The sequence below is a fragment of the Zingiber officinale genome, chromosome 9B (assembly GCF_018446385.1).
Source record: "Zingiber officinale cultivar Zhangliang chromosome 9B, Zo_v1.1, whole genome shotgun sequence".
Taxonomy (NCBI): domain Eukaryota; kingdom Viridiplantae; phylum Streptophyta; class Magnoliopsida; order Zingiberales; family Zingiberaceae; genus Zingiber; species Zingiber officinale.
In genome coordinates, this window is record NC_056003.1 from 34548266 (window position 1) to 34559189 (window position 10924).

The 10924-nt window shown below is 39.0% G+C and overlaps 1 long non-coding RNA gene across 1 annotated transcript; it reads left to right on the top strand.

Annotated features, from left to right (window-relative positions):
- Positions 1-294: 294 nt before the first annotated feature.
- LOC122023674 lies at positions 295-6608 on the top strand. The gene is made up of 2 exons (XR_006123176.1): positions 295-5815; positions 6298-6608. It is a non-coding gene; the product is annotated as an uncharacterized LOC122023674 (long non-coding RNA).
- Positions 6609-10924: the final 4316 nt, after the last annotated feature.

Genomic DNA, 10924 nt, shown 5'->3' on the forward strand with positions numbered 1-10924 from the left:
ATTTTTAAATCTGTTAATATATAAATTAATATTTAATATTATTTATTTAAAAAAATTAAGTATATTATTTATATATTTAAATCTGATTATATAAGGTATAAAGTTAATAATGGAATCTTAATTTTATATATAATTTTATATATTCAAAATTCTTTTATAAAAATTAATACAATTTATTATAAAAAAATAAATTTAAAATATATTTAATTGGGATGATAATTTTATTAGGTTTTACGAACCAACCTATTATTGAATTTGAAATTATCCCCGTTAGGAATTGTTTTAATTTAATAAATCTAAAAAAAAAGAAAAAACAAAAACAAAAAACGCCGTCCCCGTCTCGCGACTCGCACGACAGCGCGGACGCCACCGGCGCCTCGCGGGAGACCTCCGACACCGTCGGAAGCTCCGTCGGACGTGTCCGGCGCGTTCGGCGAAGTCCGACGTTGCTTTCAGCGGCGCTGGAAGCGTCGCGGAAAGCTTCCAGTGCCGCTGGAAGCTTCACGAGATGTTGCCGGGCGCGTCCTACGACGCTTCCGGCGGCTGCGGAGGCGTCCGGCGTCGCCGGAGATTGCGCGATGATGACTCAACAGTTAACAACTTAACGAAACAAGACGTAAAAACTTACCGGAGCACGGAGTGACGAAGCCTTCGAAGCGGCGCACGACGAAACAGCGACGATGATGACGCAGCGACGATGAGGACGAAACAGCAAATTTGGAAGATGAAGCGGCGCACGGCGAAGACGTAAACAGCAAATTTGGAACAAAATATTAAAAGTTTAAAACCTAAATAACTCGGTCGAGATCCGCCGAGGCCCGTTGAGTTCCGCCGAGTCTCTTCGAGGGCCGCCGAGAGCCGCCTAGGGCACTCGCCTGGGATGTTTCCGGCGCGGCTTGTTCCCGCGCAGTGCCTAGGCGGCCGCCTAGCCCGAGTTTTCGAACACTGGGTGCATGTCTAAAATCATGGACTATAAGATAAATGGTTCGACCTATTTGGATTTGAGTAAAATTGTTCGTCTTTATCTATGAAGTATTGATAAAGATGGTCATTTAACTAATGATCTTCAAGATGATTCGAAGTAAACATGGCTTAGAGAGGATGCTCGATCGCTCCTTCATATTCAGAATTATATTGATAATGAGATAATTAGTTTGATCAATTATTGTGAATTTGTTAAAGAACTAATAGATTATTTGAAATTTCTAATTTAAAAAAGAAATTTCTCCCATATATATATATATATAAAAGATTTGTAAAATATTTTATCGTGTGGCAAAATAAGATCAATTTTTGAGGAGTTTAATATATTACTTCTCTTTAGTCCTGATGTGAAAGTTTAATAATGCTAACGAGATTAGATGATTATCATAAACCTTCTCATTGGCCTATTGATAACTAATATTTCGTTGCATCCTTTTATATTCCTAATTGATAATTTTGTTATCATGTCGTATATATAAATTACTTTTTAATGTATAATTATGAGTATGATGTATTTTGAGTGGTATTGTAATTTTCCTACACTTATAATCTCATTTCACAAATTTTGTATTGATTTGTTGGGAGGCATGAATAGCCATGGGACTTGAGTTGAGCCGAACCACGTGGAGTCAAGGTTGGGGGCAAAAGAGAGTTGATTCATCTAGAAGTTTGAGGAATTAAGCTGAATTAATCTCATCCATTGATGTGATGATGGAGTGATCTGGACTCTCTACCCAGATCTAGCCGATCTTAGGCCTTCGTCAAAATCTGGGTTAATCTAAACCTTCTTGCAAAGGAAGAGAACCTAACCGTTGGATCTAGATCTGATCAAGGCATTATCCAGATGTAATCTGGATTGTTGAGTTAGATTGAATCTGAGTTATACATGTACATGAATCAATGGCTGGAAATTAGAGATTATAAGAGAAACAAGGAGCCATAGAGAGGGCATCCACTCTTGGTCACCATCCTCCAGCCCCCGACGCCATCAACGCCAACTCCCCTTCTCCACCTCGTTGCTCAAATCCACGCCAACGCCTGCACGCCAATGTCGGATCTCTATCTCTTCCTCACGCAAGGACTCTAAGCGGTTGCCCTTCTTCCTCCAGCAACCCCACAACCGTCGAAGAGCCCTCTCCTTTCCGGGTAGAAGAGGAGGGGCTCCGACCATCTTCTCCAGTCGCATGCCTCCGTTTTTCTTCTATTCAGTCGACCATCTCCTTCTTCGGGCTAGAAGACTAGGATCCAGCTGCGCTTCCTGGCAGCAGCAGCCACCTCTTCCTTCCGACGTTCATCCTTGTCTATCTCCGACCATCCATAAAGGTCTTCCCTTCGGGTTAGAAGGGAAGGTCTTCCTCCCACTTTCTGGCGATTCTAGAATTCTGACCATATCCTTTCTCTCTTCGTTTCGGACAGCATCTTCTCCTTCCAACGATTTGTAGCTCTGACTAGCGGTTCTTCAATTGTTGTTGTGTTTGGATTATTAGTTGTCACTTCTCCAACATTGCACTAGTTTATTTTGAATGGGTTGTTTAGTCAATTATGTTTTCTTGCTCTCTTGTTGCTTGGTAGTTTGCTTTCTCTTGTCAGTTACAAGTATGTGTCGGGTTGAATTGTAGGTCCATTATGCTTGTTAGTTGAAAATTCTCCATGCAACATAGTTTAGTTAATTGTTCATTCCCTTTTGATCACAATATGAATTAGGTTTCATTTCAATATCGTTGTTTGTTAATTGTCTCTGATAACACTCTTCCTGATTGTGGGAACAATATAGCAAACAATCGAACATTGAGAGAGCTTGCAACACCAGATGTTGCATTCCAGACATTGTGTATACAGTATCCAGAGTTGGATGTGAATTTTGAGCTACGGTCTGGGATTATTCACCTTCTTCCAAAATTTCATGTATTAGCTGGAGAAGGCCCTAATCAGTACCTGCTGGAGTTCCATATAGTGTGTTCTACCATGAAACCACATGGGATCGCTAAAGAAGATATTAACCTAAGGACTTTCCATTTTCATTGGCAGACACAGCGAAGGATTGGTTATATACTTTACCTTCCGGTGTGATCACTTGTTGGGCTGAGATGAGGAAAGTTTTTATAGAGAAGTTCTTTTCGGCTTCAAGGACAACAACTATTAGAAAGAATATTAAAAGAACATCTGCGGCATTCAGTAGCTCTCTAGGAAAACATTGTATGAATACTGGGAGCGATTCAAGAAACTCTGTAGCAGTTTTCCCACCACTAGATCAGCGAGCAGTTGCTTATCCAGTATTTCTATGAAGGAGTACTTCCCATGAACAGAAATATAGTGGATGCAGCTAGTGGAGAAGCATTAATGAACAAGACACCTGATCAAGCAAAGGAACTTATCTCTAATTGGCAGTAAATTCACAGAAGTTTGGGCGTCGATCGATGACGGCTTGAGGAGTTAATCAACTTTAAGCACCTAGCATTAAATCTCAAGAAATAAGGGTTAATTTGCAGGACTTGACTTCTTTGCTTAGGCAGATGTCTTTCCAATAGCCTTTGGCTCAGTCTGTTCAAGTAGCGAGGAATTGTAGATTCTGTTACAGTGCATCTCATACTACGAACCTATGTCCAACAATGCAACCAAATGAAGGATCTGCCTTTGCAAATCCAGTGGCAACAGCAAACATGTTTCAACCCAGATCTCAGTTTTACCAGACACAACAGTATGGGTACAAGTAGCATTACAACCCTATGTCTCCTACTTACAATCCGGATTGGAAGGATCATCGGAATCTAAGATATGAGAATTCATCACAACACTCATATCAGCTGCCACCTCCATGCATTATTTCAGTAGGTCAGAGGTAGCCTAGGTTTAATAACAACACAGTTCCAAACAAGTCACAACAAGTCCAATCGCCCAAACCAGAGTCATCTACACAAAATTTGGAGATCTTATGATGTGAATGTAGCAACAACTTTCACAGCAATTTTCAACACAGATGCAACAGTATCAACAGAGAAATGATGCGATAATGCAGAGCTTAGAGTGACAGATGGGTCAGATGTCATCTACACAACCAGCTACAATTCCAGGGTCAAGTCAATTACCTTTGCAAACTATTCTGAACCCCAAGGGGAACGTCACTGCCATCACACTTTGGAGTGGTAGAGCTACTTCTGACTTGCACTTCCAACAACATCTCCAGTTCTAGATTCAGGCTGTACAGATCAGAATATTGAGTCAGAATCATAGCCTCATCCTAGGTCCGAGCTACCTGTTCCGTTGCTATTTCCTCATAAGTCAGTTTATCCTGGGAGGAATATTGATGCAGATAAGACACAAGAGCTCCAGGAGCTGGTAGATATTTTTAGTAAGGTGGAAGTCAACATTCCATTATTAAGGGTGATCAAATATATTCCTATGTACACTAAGTTTTTGAAGGATTTATGTGTTCACAAGAAGTTGAAGGGCACTAAGTTGGTTAGCATGGGGAAGACTGTATTAGCGCTTATTCAGTCAATGCCCCAGAAATGCAAGGAGTCGGGAGTTTTCACAAGATCGTGTGTGATTGGAGATCACAATTTTGTGGATGCCATGTTGGATCTTGGTGTCTCAATCAATGCTATGTTGAAGTCGATTTTCCTAGCACTTGGTATCAAACCATTACAGCTGACCGGAGTAGCCATTCAGTTGGTCAAGCGTAGCTTTACTCATCTGTCGGAGTAATCGAGAATGTCTTGGTTAAGGTGAAAGAATTGATATTTTCGGCAGACTTTTAGATTTTGGATTGGAGGGTGACACATCTTTGAACCATACTCCACTGATTTTGGGATGACTGTTCTTGAAGACTATCAGGACAAAGATCAATGTGCATGCAGGAATGCTGACTATGGAGTTTGGAGATATAGTGGTACAGTTCAGTATTTTTGACGTGATGAGGTACCCTCATTCTTGGGCATTGGTGTATTAGACAAGCTATATTTTGAGGAGTTAGATGACATGGATTCGGATTTGGTTTGCATACTTGATTTGTTAGATACTTCGTTGACAGAGGTTGGTGGTGACTCAGATGTTGTGAACAATGATAGCAGTGGATCAACTCTTGTCTACGATGCTATCTTGGAGGACTGCATAGAGGTAGATAGCAGGTCCTGAAAATTGCTTCCATCCATTATGCAACCACCAAGACTTGATTTGAAACCCCTACCAGATCATTTGAAACATGCTTACTTAGGGAAGAACAAGCAGTTGCCAGTGATTATTGCCCAGAATCTTGAGTTAGATCAGGAGAAGAGATAAATAGATCTTTTGCGACGATATCAGCGGGCTATCGGATGGACTATTGCTGATATACCCAATAATAGTCCTTCCATTTGCATGCATCGGATATTCCTTGAGGATGATATGAAGCCAGTGAGATAACCACAGCGCAGACTTAACCCGCTCATTCTGGATGCAGTTAAGGAGGTGACCAAGCTTCAACAAGCTGATATCATATATCCTATCTCTGACAGTTAGTGGGTGAGTTTGGTGTGGGTGATCCCAAAGAAATCTAGTGTTCCAATTGTAGCAAATAAGGAAGATGTATTGATTCCAGAATTCTATATCGACTATCGGAAGCTGAATCAAGCCACAAGGATCACTACGTGTTGTCGTTAATTGATCAAATATTGGAGAGGCTTGCGGGTAATCACATTACTGCTTCTTGGATGGCTATACGGGTTACTTTCAGATTCACATAGCTCTGGAGGATCAAGAGAAGATGACTTTTACATGTTCATTCAGAACATTTGCCTATCGACAAATGTCATTTGGACTGTGTAACGCTCCGGGTACTTTCCAACGATGCATGGTAAGCATTTTTTTTAGATGTAATAGAGCATCTTTACGTTTGATGCATGCTTAGATAGTTTGTCTCTAGTCCCCAGGGCGTAGCACAGTTAGGGGCGCATGGTTTTGTGATCGAGAGGTTCAGGGTTTGATCCTCGGGGTGTCATTGTCTGGGGTTAGCGTCCCAGCTATGCTTCAGCTGTGTACCTGCATTTACCTCTCTTTATATCCATGGGACCGACTCTAGGGGGCCGCCAATGTGACGGTTTTATATATTTTTTTTGATAGTTTGTCTCTAGTTTTGTATCGTTGTGTAGAGACTGATCTGGTATTGAATTTTGAAAAATGTCATTTCATGATTGAATATGACATAGTGTTAGATCATATAATCTCTAGGAATGACATTGAAATAGATTTTACAAAGATTGATATTATTATTTCTCTATTTTACCCTATATGCATGCAAGAGGTTCACTCTTTTCTTGGCCATGTTAAATTCTACAGGCGGTTCATTCAAGATTTTAGCAAGATTGCCCCTTTGCTTTCAAATTTGTTACAGAAAGAGGTGGAGTTCCATTTTGATCAGAAGTATAAGGATGCATTTGATTGATTGAAAAAGGCTCTTGCATTGATTTTGATCATCAAGCCGCTAGTTTGGAGTCTTCCGTTTGAGCTGATGTGCGATGCATCCAATTATGTAGTGGGTGCAATGTTGACCCAGAGAGCACTCCATGTCATTTGTTATACATCGAATACCTTGGATTCTGCCCAAGCCACAATAAACAATAAATAAAGAGCTTTTGGCTTTAGATAAATTTCATCTTATCTATTGTGTTCTCATGTGTTTGTTTTTTTTTTATCGTGTAATTATCATGTTCCTTTTGAAGAAGTCAGATTCAAAATCGAGATTGATTGGATGGATATTTCTGCTCCAAGAATATCCTTTTGAAGGTATGTGATAGGACTAGGAAGAGTTAACCATTTGATTGCATATATTTTTCCTGCACATTTCTTTAGAGCTCAGTGAAATAAATTAAAGAGTGATGCAAAATAATATGTATGGAATGATCTTATCTGTGAAAATTTTGTAATGTAATGACCAAGTAGGTGTATTCCTGATGATGAGTTCCAGATTGTACTTTCTGTCATATACTTGTATGTGGAGGATATTTTGGTCCTCAACGTATGACTAGGAAGGTTTTGTTGATGCGGAAAGTACTAGACGATCGAACTTGTGTTTTGATTAAATCAAAGATTCTCAAGTTATCTTGTGATCTAACAAAGTTGATTGAGTTTGCAAGAAAAGTTCTAACGGTTGTTAGGCAAAAGTCCTAGTAGATTCTAGGCAGGTAGAAAATCTTAGGCGGTGGTAATCCTAGGTCATAGGGGGCAATAACTCTAGGTGATGAAAGTTTTAGTTGTAATTATACAGGTGGAAAATCCTAGGGGGTGGTAATTCTAGGTGATGGAAAGTCTTAGCTGCGGTTAGACAAATGAAAAACTTTAGGGATTGGTAATCCTAGGTCCTAAAGGGTGGTAATCCTAGATGAAAAGTCTTAGTGAGTCGAGTGTTTCAGGTAAAATCTTAGAGTTGGGGACTCTAGGTTGAAATCCTTGTGGTCGTGGACTGTGTGTAAGTCTGGACGGGTCGTGGAGCGGATGTTCAACATGAAGATCGGAAGCATCGGGCGCTGAGCAAAAGTCCAGTCGTTTGGAGGATCGCCTGGCAACAGGTAACTTCTCCTGAGAGGAGTATGTAAGAACACATTCCCCGAAAAGAGAATAGTAGGCGTCGGTTCGACTTAGAGTTTCGACGAAACTCAAAGTCAGAATCGGACAGTCAGAGATTGTCAAAATTCAGTTTAGACATATTGTTTTTGTTTGGATTAACTTTATTTTGCAGAAAATAAGGGGCTGGAAAAAATTGGTCCAGGCGCTCGAAACTAGTTTGGGCACTCGGAGCTGGTCCAGGCGCCTAGAGTTGATCCGGGCGCGTAGAACTCAAAAGTTATCGCCAAGCTAATGTGGAGCTCGCGGAGTAGTCGAGCCACGTGGTTCAGGCGCTCGGAGGGATTCCGGGCTCTCGAAACAACCTATAAAAGTAGCTTCGACCAAGAGCTTGAGTACAACACAACGAACGATTTCCGCTTATTCAAGCTGCTCAGAAAACATTTCTACAACGCTCGAAAGCTCCAACGACGATTCTACTAAAGATTTTCTTATACAAAGTTGTCGATATTCTTTAAATTTCTAATTACTTGTAAAACTCTATTTGTAATATTTCCGATTGATTAGTGATTGTCCATCGAAAGCACTCTCACGTGCGGACCTTGGAGTAGAAGTCGTCACAGGTTCCGAACCAAGTAAATTCTTGGTGTTTGTGTTGTCTATCTTTGTTTTTTTGCTGTGTATTTACTCAAAACGAACGAATTAGCCACGAGCGCTATTCACCTCCCCCCTCTGGTGCTTTTGGATCCTACAATTGGTATCAGAGTCAGACCACTCTAATTTAGTGAAACTACAAATCGAGCAAGGGTTTCTTTTTTCAAAAATAAAATTATATATCGTTTTTGTTTAAAAAAAGATTCTTACGTCTTTCGTTTTTTTCCTCCAAAACTACTTTTTTAAAAAAAAAATCATTTTCATCTCTTCCTCCTTTATTAGTATTGACAAAATATCGCATTTAATAAAATTTGAAATAATATTTTTTATTAATATTTTATTATTTTTCGAAATTAGTGAATTACTATTTTTATTTTTCTCCCGCATTATTAATTCAAGAGCAAGTCTTGAAACATTTGTTATTATTTTTTTTTTGTATACGAGATTTCTTTAATGGCCTACTAAGAGGGATATAGCACTGCACACCCTCCCCTCTTCTCTGGCGAATATTTCGGCTACTAGAAGAGTCGAATGGAGTATCACCTTAAGACGCAAGTCGAGATGTAGATAATTATCCAAACTGGTCTCGAACTCTCACTCGACGACGTTGGAAAGCCACTATCATGCCAGAACTGGGACACAACCTTCATGAAGAAAATTGAGGCTGACGCCAAAGCAACATGCACTCTTCAATGCGGCTTAACCAAAGAAGAATTAAATTGAGTCAGCTCATTCTCAAGCGTCAAAGATCTGTGGGAAAAATTAATCGAGCTGCACGAAGGGACCTCTGATACTAAGGTAAGCAAAAGGGATTTAATTTTAAATAAATTATATAACATAAAAATACAGGATAGAGAATAGGCAAGCTAACTTCACGCTCAAATCCAGGACCTTCTCAACGGCCTTCATGCAATCGATCAGAAGGTAGAAAATCACGATATAATCAAGTATGCACTCAATGCATTTCCAAAGAACACTTTGTGGGCATCCATGGTAGATGCTTACAAAGTATCCAAGGACTTCTCCTTAATAAAATTAGATGAATTATTTTCTGAATTCGAGCTTCGCGAACAAACTAATACTACTTGGGTCGAGAAAAGTATTATTTTAATTACAGGAACGAGCAGAACGCGAGAATCGAAAGCAAAGCACAGAACTGAATCTGAGTCCGAAGATGAATTAGACTCAGAAGACGATGACGATGAGATTACAACCAAACTCGTCAACCTTGTACGAAAACTCTACAAAAAGAAGAAAAGATTCATCGAGAAAGACATCAAGAAAGTGATTCAGTCAAAGACGGTGCAATCAAGTCCAAAAGTGAAGTCCGAAGTAACTTGCTACGGCTGTAACAAAAAGGGACACATCAAAGCCAACTGTCATAACCAAAAGGAAACGAAGAAGCAAAGGAAGAAGAAAGTATTGCAAGTAACATGGGATGAGTCTTCTTTAGAAGACTCTGACGAAGAGCTTGAACAGACGAGTTTCCTCGCGCTTACGACCCGAGAACAAGTCGACGAATCTGAAACTGAGAGCGAGTCGGAAACAGAATCCAAGAGAAGTCACAAATCCGTATCTGTTTCCGAATGGTCTAACCCCACTGTAAGAACTTCTCAGATAGATATTGCATAACTTATTTAACTATCTCATGTGTAAGTTAGCCAAATCCAACCTCCGAGTCAACTCACTTCAAAAAGAGATAACAATCCTTAAGAAGGAGACTAACCTAAGTCCTTTGACTGAGCCAGTTCAAAATGGAAGTTCAACCCATGTCCAAGAACTCGAGGAAAAAAATTTCAATTTGAAAACTCAAGTTAAAGGACTTAAGGACACGTTGGAACGGTTTACCATGGGTTTCAAGAATCTTGATCTGATTTTTGAAAAACAAAGAGTCGTTTATAACCGATCCGGACTTAGATTTAAGGCTAAACAAAAATACAGATATTACTTATCATTTATAAATAGAACAAATAGAAAATTAGTCCAAGCATGAGTCCCCAAGTCAAACTTGATTAATCAAGTTGGACTTGGTCAATATTGGATCTACAAGGATCAAATACACTACTTTGAAAGAGTCTATCGAGGCTATGATCCAAGGGGAGCCGATAAAAGACCATTTTTATCGATAGATAGATTTGTTTGATGTTTGCTTTAATGCTTTCACTATACATGCTTAAACTAGGGTAGATAAGGACCTACGCTTGATTCACACTCGATCGAGGAGTTTCAGAAAGGAAATTAAATAGTAAAGTAGAGAAAAATCCCCAATCAGAACTTGAATTTTGCATGCAATCCCCACTCATAAAAAACTTTGTTTCCACTCCCTGCATGCAAAGTTTTATTTGCTTCAACTCCCTCATGCAAATATTGTGACCTAATTGCCCCTCAGATTTTTTTGGTACAAAAGGTCCAAAAATGAGTATAATTTAAAGAAAATCTAGTATATTTTCTATCCAATTGAGTATCATTTAAAGAAAATCTAGTATATTCGAGTATATTTTTAATTAAAATTGTCATTCATATATTTTAGGTATAAATAATCTAAAAATGAGTATAATTCCTATTAAATTCAGTATTTTAAACTAGAATCGAGTATTTTCTATTAAACTGAGTACGACTTTTTTCCTATTTAATATAATTCTTCCTAAATTCAGTACCATTTGAAAAAAATCTAGTATATTTTTCATCCAATTGAGTATCATTTAAAGAAAATTTAGTATATTTTACATCTAATTGAGTACCATTTAAA